Genomic DNA, 7,587 nt, shown 5'->3' with positions numbered 1-7,587 from the left:
GAAACAGCTTAAGACTTGGGCCATGTTTAAAGTAATGATTATAATGATTTATAAGTGAACCATTACGGCCTTTTTCAGATTATAAGTGTTTCTTGCTGCCGACTTAATAAAATCAATGTCTTCGAATCTCTTTCTGATTCTAAGCAGAGACTCCATCTAAGGTCAAATAAAAGAAGCGATAGAGGCAGCCCATTAAACCATCAACCACGCTATTCATGGTGAGTGTAGTCCTCTACCCGTGTGTGGGGGCATAGGATTCTAATCACTGTTCCTCGATCCATGTAGAACCAGTGTCGATGGTGCCATGAAGGAACAGAAACGAATATCAATCTTGATCATCAACTATTTTACCATTTCTTGGGCACCCATCAATCTGAAGATATTCTCTGCTGGAAAGACTCAGAAAATCCCAAGTGGATAGTTGATTCTGAAATAACTGAAGACGGAAAGTATGTTTTTTTTATCTATTACAGAAAGCCGTGACCCTATGAATGGGCTCTTTTATTGTGATCTCACTACTCTTCCTCAATGCCTTGAAGGTTTTAACGGCAAGGAGATGCTTCCTTTCCAAAAACTGATTGATAACTTTGAAGCACAGAATGATCTTGTTTCAAATGATGGTTCTGTGTTCACTTTCCAAACCAATACTGAAACTAGTTGGGGTAATGTGTTTGCTTCTTTTGGAGTAGCTCCAGCTCCTGTCTAGATCATCAAATGAGGCCACTCATTTTTCGAAGATATCTTTTCATTTCCAATGCAACCCAAATGAGTTTCTAGCGCAGCAAGCTTATTTGAAAACAAGATTGCAGTAAATTCAACAGGGACCTGCTGTCCACAGAAAACACCAAAACTAGCAACTACAGTGACACCATGAGACCTCTTGTGAGCAAGTGTCACATGGGCACTATTAAGAGTGCTCTTAACATTATTTTCCTCAAGAAACATCTTAGCACGCGAATCAAGATCATATATCTTGTCAAACAATGCTTTGGTTTCATCCGGAACCAAAGAAACTGCAGCAAAAACAATTTTCCCAGGCTTACGTTTCTCTGGTACAACCACTTCATAGTCTCCCTTTGCAATAGCTCGCAGATCGTCCAACACATGGTTCACAACATGTTCAAATGGGACCTCAATCACAGTGAGATAATCTACATTTGCAAATAAGATTCTCTGAATTTTCGTTCCCACCTGGACCACTCTTTTGCGTAGGAACCCTTAGCGCAGTCCAACTTTCCATGCCTATTAGTGTGAAGCTTATATAAATTCAGTCCTTCATCCAAGATACCTTTAATTGAATCAAGCAAAGGATCCCTGTCAGGCTTCAACAAAGGCATCTTAATAAGCAGGCCAAAACGTTCATGCAGTTCTGTCTCAAATTCACTCCTACTCTTCCCCTCATAGAGATTGTAAAACATGAGTAGAACATAGCCAGCATATCCAGACTACCCGGGTGGTTAACTCGCTGAAGAACACGAAACATGAAGAGTGCCAAAGCATCAATAGCAAAAGGATGTAGACATAAATCGCGCAACCGTTTTAAGCTTTGTGGACGTAGACATAAATCGCGCAACCGTCTTCCCTCTTGGGGCAATTGACAATATCGAATGGCGCAATTTTCCTCACTGGTCCGATATCTTCTTGATTTTCCTGATGATATTTCTGCCAGATTTTCACCTCATACCCGAGATTTTCTCCGTGATTGGACATCTAAAGAACGAGATTATAATCAGAATGTCAACCATATTCCTAAAATACAGATTCGTGATGGCGGTAGCTCCTGATAGTGACGCTCATATCAATATGTTTTCAATAAGGCTAAAGGAGCGAGATCCGAGCACAGGAAAGGAGCGGGATCTGAGCACAGGACAACTAGTTATCAATCAATCCACTCAATCAATATAGTTATTCCACGTCTAAGGCCAGGCCTCCATTGCGGTCCTCTGTTCCAGACCTCTAATGTTCTCAGAAAGCTCCATATGTGGATGAACAACATCCAGGGAGGTTCGAAATAAAGGTTGAAGCATAATTCATATCATGCGAGTATGTGACTTTCATGGGGCATAGGTCATTCTTTAAAATCAAAGGTTAAAGGGGAGGGTGGAAAGAAGTAGCTAAACCTCAAAGTTCATTGATGCAGACAATAATAGGGGGTAACTTCCTCTTTTTAGAATGAAGCTCGAGGCAGACCTCGCATGCAGATACAAAACCAGTGGCTATTCTTGATTCATTTATTTACAACAGCAAAAGGAAGCAAGTGGTGAGACAAACCCATAAAAGGTAAGGAGTTGATTGTTACCACAAAAATGCATGTAATTGATGTTGCCGACATAGGATAGCAATGGCATCCGTAGGGGTTAGTTGCATTCAAGCAAGTTAATCCAATATGAGAAAGATCTTCATCATCCCTATTTTCTGATCCTCGTGATCGCACGAAGTGCGGAGGAGAGCATACTTATTAAAACTAGAGAAAAAAAAACATTGTTTATTTATTAACCTATCTACCCTATGCTAATTAAAAATTAAAAAAAAAAAAACAGTTACATGTAGTCAAATAGCCAATGTAACCATCCACGCAACAGTATTACAAATGTGTTATCTTTCATTTTCGCGAATAATGATAATCAGAAATATAGACGAATGTGCGAAATCTGTTGCTGAAACTCTACATTAACAAAATAAAAAGAAAAATTAAATGCGTCTAACCTGGTGCTCGCTTGAAACCATCGTTCGATATAGCTTTCGTAGGCCCAACTTTCCTCGCTCAGATCATGTTGCAGCGCCTCATTGTCCTCCTCGACTTCTTGCTCGCTTAATTGTTCTTCATTGAACATGCAGGATTCGTCGTTTGTTGCTGGAGGAATAATGAAGTTCTGGACCGTTGTCAAGATCTCCTCTTTGTGAGAAGAGGAGATCCCGACTTTCACAAGGATCTGAGCGAGTTGTTCCAAGCTGACACTCATAGTTAAATCATATTGCAAAAATGGTTCTTACAACACCCAAATCAACTAAAAAAAAAATTGAGAATCAAACTTGCTAACACACATAAAAACCTCTTCACAGTTGTAGAAATTGAAATTGCAGAAATTGAAAGTCACACTCACACTCTGCATGCTTTGTTCTAAATAAGGTTGACGTCTCACCTCAGAGTAACATGTTGGCAAGGAGAACATGAGGAGTCTCCACTCAAGTAGTTGCTATGACCTCTTACCAACACATGCAGACACACTTGCAGAAATTGAAAATTACGCTACCCTACATGCCCTTACCCATATGTCACCTCAGAGTTAGGAGCATGATTAATCATATTTGCATGAAAAAGAAATTGATACCTCAATCCCTTGTGTTTCCCCGGCAACGGCGCCAAAATGTTAGGCGAAATATATGTCGTAATAATAGCATTGTAGTACAGTTGCCCAACTATTTACTTGTCAATCCGGGGTACGTAAGCTGACGAAACACGTGCACGATATATGTAGGACTGAAGTAGAACTAATCTAGTCTAATCTACATTGCTGAAATCAACTTAATCTATGAATGGAGATTTGCATGAAGGAAAAGCATTACAACATGTGAAGAGTTAACAACAAATGACATATGTGAGCTCACATCCATAAATCAATATTACAATAATCAAATGACAAACATGAAAGCATAACAATGAAAGAATCTAAGACTAATCAATCTTCTTACAACTTCCAACTTTCCTTCCCCCCAGTGGAGAGGGAGCACTCTCCTTTATACATGAGAGTATTTGAAGATAAGATAAGAATGCATTAATTACATACCCACTATTCTCTCAACTACTCTTAACCACTTTCCCATTATTACAAAATATAGTTCCTTCAAATCCTCCACACATCTTTCACATATCTTAGATAAGATATGCCAACCAAATATTCCATGGTCTTCTCCTTAAGAATAGGCTTGAATAACTATCTCCTTGAAATGGTGGAGGAGATATTCGAGAAGTCTCTTTGAATTAATCATTCTCATATTCCTACACATTACAAAGCTCACCCATATTTGAGATATATATGAAAACATGTATATTTTCTAATATTAATCATAAATTCACTCTTAATACTAAAATGAATAAATTGGAAAATAATAATATGAAACCCAAATGAATTTATGAAAATGATATGATGAAGGGTTTAATAGGATGATGGAATGTAAGGAATAGTGAAGGGAAAGGTGGATGAAAAAGTGACATTTCTGAGTCCTAACAATATGCATAGTTGATCTAGTTTATAACAAGCTGTGAGTTCCTAAAGATTTGTATCATGTGGCAATTTTCTTCCAAAGCAAACATGAGAAGGTATCTTAGGCAATTAAGTTCAACATAGTTGTTGGTGCCTCTCCCTAAGCCCACTTTAATCTTGAAGAAGTGAAAATCATTTATATGAAGCACATCCCCCCCATCCAGCGATCTGAACCGATCCGGTAATGAGAACTAATTTAATATAAATAGAAAATGGTATGTATAAGTAATTATTAAATTCAAGTTGTTATAAATATCATAGATAATGAAGATGCCAACTTAATTGTAAAGTTAAAATCTTGTAACGTATATTTACACATAATCTTGAATGTGAGGTTCAAGGGAAAGTTCATGATTGTTTGAAAATGGAAGACATTATCATGTGGATGATGAAGATGCCAACCTAATTGTAAAGATAAAATTTTGTAATGTATCATTCACATATAATCTTGAATGTGAGGTTCAAGGCAAAGTTCATGATTGTTTGAAAATGGAAGACTAGTTTTAATGGTTTTCTTATTGTATGTCAAGCATCGGATTTATAGTACCGGTACTAGATTATGGAATTGACTGATCTTTAATGATCTTTATGAAATTTGGACACTTTTTACTTTCAGTTATAGAGTCAACCAGACATATAAACCAATCTAGAAGATCAATTACCATAAACCTTTAAATGCACATGAGTGAAATTAAAGAAGAGAAAATAAGCAATGACACACCATAAAGATTCACACAATACACAAAGATTTTACCTTCCTTAACCAGGAAAGCCAACAAGCCTTTGAGTTTCACTGCTCTTATATTATTGATTGAGCTAGATTACAATTAATGTTGACCTTGGTCCAAACCTAACACCAATGTGCTCATACATCACTTTATGCCTATTGATCATGATCTTTAGGCATAGAAAACCCTAATTCGTAGCTCCCAAATTAGTTATTAATGGCTAAATCCTATTGGTTAGGATATTTGGTATCTCATGATTCCTAACGATTTTAACATATTTTCTAATGTAGTCAATTTCCTTTTAGCCACCAATCTCGGTCAACTATGCTCATGCCTGATTTTGATTACTCTTGACTACTCTAGTTGACTATCGACTTTTGTTTGTAGGTTTTAACCCTGTACATAAATTACCTGCAAACAAATTCTTAAAAACAGAAAATATACAATGTCGATAAATGAAAAACAAATACACAGAGATTTTCCCCTGGATCCCAAAATTGGGACTACCAGATTGATTTTTCATTATGTTCCTTTCAATGTTACAATACATATATATACATGTCGAAGCATTCATAAACCCCAATCCATTAACCCTGTATTAGAACATAACCGTAGTTCCCTTGACCGGATCTAAAATACCATGGGAAAAAAACCATCATGCCCAAAACCATGTGCAAATCCATGCACAAAAGCATAGGTAGGTCTGCCCACCTAATATAAGGTCCAAAAAAAAAATCTTGGGTCGTTGCCCCAGACCCTGTACAGGGGGGCTAATGCCCCCTTGAAACCCCCCAATAAGGGGGGTTGCGCCCAACTCAACAAACAGGTGGTGCTATCACCCCCTTGTGACCCCCCCTTGCGTGAAACTAGCTGTGGAAAGAATATAACACACACCTAACATTGTTGGTTGCTTTGACTTCCCATCGACTTTGATTATAGTTCTTCTCCTCTACTTGATCGTCAACCCATCAATTCAACTAAACCATCCAGTGAATTATGCTCCTAGTCAATTCTACTTTACTACACTGTTGAGGTTCACCCCTAGCTAATCCATTTGACTAGCTAGTCAATTAACTAAACTCCAATCGACTCAATGTCTTTTGCAAACAATATAGCACCTAAAAATTCTCCCACTTTTTGTCTTTGTTTCAAGTTTAGACAATATCGTGCTTCAGTGAACTAGGGCATCAATGCCCACTGCCCCTATGCACTAAGAGAACTTCACAACACTCACCGAATTTGTTAGAAAGTCTGCAACATTCTTCACCATTTCTACCTTTACCAATAATACCTTTTTGTTTTCCGCCATATCTCTAATGAAATGGTACTATATATTAATGTGCTTTGTCCTTGAATGGTACTTTGGTTGTCACAACCTATCCTTATTTCTTGTTTAGCAAACCCGAACTCTAAACACAAATGTCATAACCATATTGCTTCCCAACTTTGAACCAAAGTTTACTCTCTTTTGAGTCAACTCACTCCTTAACCAACTTAGGTCGATCACCAGTGGAAGATAACACGGAAATAGATTGGAAATATGGTGGATTATATGTTTTAAGTCATTTCCTTACTTAACTAGACCTCCTCACAACTGAAGCTTGCAGTTCCACCTCTTTGTTAGATTCAATCAAGTCATCTAAATCACTTTCCTTGTTCTTTAAGTTGAAAACCATCTTTTGTTGTTATTTCTCCTTTGGAGCTTCTTCAATCTTGGAAGTACACCTACCTTCTTGTTGATCCAAATTCTATGCGTTAAAATAGAGCTCCATACATAGTCATTTTCTCATGGGTCTGTGTGGAGGAAAACTGCATGAGTTATCTCTCTGCACCAGTTTTACTCCGTACACATCTTCTCTACACACAACACTTAGCAAAAAATTTGTGTTTGGAAAGTTTTTCATACATATGTTCCCCACACATCTTATTTTTCCCACACATCAAACTTTCGCACATCTTATCTCTACACTTCTTACCTTCGTACATCCTTCACTCCCACACATCACAACATTTTGTACACCCATTCCTCCACATACATTGATTCCTGTGCATGACAATTCTTTGTATGTGACACGTCAAGAGGCCACTTCATCGACTTTACTTTAGCTCCTTTAAATAAAACCACCATTTGCTTATATTGAGGTTAATTACGAGCACATTTAAGGAAGTATCATTCTCGAGGTAAAGGAAACACTTGATGTGGTACAAGGTCATTAGCTCTTCAAGTTCTTGATATTATACTACACGAATTACTGCCCATCATCTCACAATGGGAGAAACCATAAGCATTAACTTCCTATTATTGTATCACATGGCCCAATGAGAGTGTTATGAAAGGAAATAAAATCCTATTAATTATACCAAAGAACAAGGATTTAACAAGTAAGCTACACAAAATGTTTACATATGGTGACTAAAATAAAGAAGGAGGCGTTTGTGGAGATATATTTAATTCACTCACCTGCCTTGACAAGAGCTTTCATTAGTCCATGTCTTACAATAGATTTTTTAATTTGGACCTTGAAGAGAGATGGAACAACAAAATTTGGACCATGGCGCTCACGAATGTTGTATGCATTCCTGAATTATTCAAA

The 7,587-nt window shown here is 37.4% G+C and overlaps 1 pseudogene; it reads right to left on the bottom strand.

Annotated features, from left to right (window-relative positions):
- Positions 1-702: 702 nt before the first annotated feature.
- LOC149233592 (tRNA ligase 1 pseudogene) lies at positions 703-1,418 on the bottom strand (annotated as a pseudogene).
- Positions 1,419-7,587: the final 6,169 nt, after the last annotated feature.

The sequence above is a fragment of the Pinus tabuliformis genome, chromosome J, assembly GCF_031772625.1.
Source record: "Pinus tabuliformis cultivar Carrire ecotype Pingquan chromosome J, CPIR1, whole genome shotgun sequence".
NCBI lineage: Eukaryota > Viridiplantae > Streptophyta > Pinopsida > Pinales > Pinaceae > Pinus > Pinus tabuliformis.
Note: the sequence above shows the minus strand (reverse complement) of the source record. Positions and strands in the feature narration are given on the sequence as shown.